Below are 215 nucleotides of genomic sequence, written 5' to 3' on the forward strand. Positions count from 1 at the left end.
GCCGCGCTCCCCCGCACCGCCACGGCAGCGCCGCCGTCCCCGGAGGAGCAACCGGAGCCGTTCCCTTCGTGTCCCCAGCCCTGCCCCACGCCCGCTCGGAGACGGGAGGGGAAGGGACCGGCGAGGTCCGAGCGGCTCAGGCTAAGGCTGCGGGATCCTGCCCCCAGGAGCGGCTCGCTGGGGCCTCCAGGGCCCATCCCCGAGGTCTCCCGACG

This window comes from Cariama cristata, unplaced genomic scaffold, assembly GCF_000690535.1.
Source record: "Cariama cristata isolate BGI_N322 unplaced genomic scaffold, ASM69053v1 scaffold37035, whole genome shotgun sequence".
NCBI lineage: Eukaryota > Metazoa > Chordata > Aves > Cariamiformes > Cariamidae > Cariama > Cariama cristata.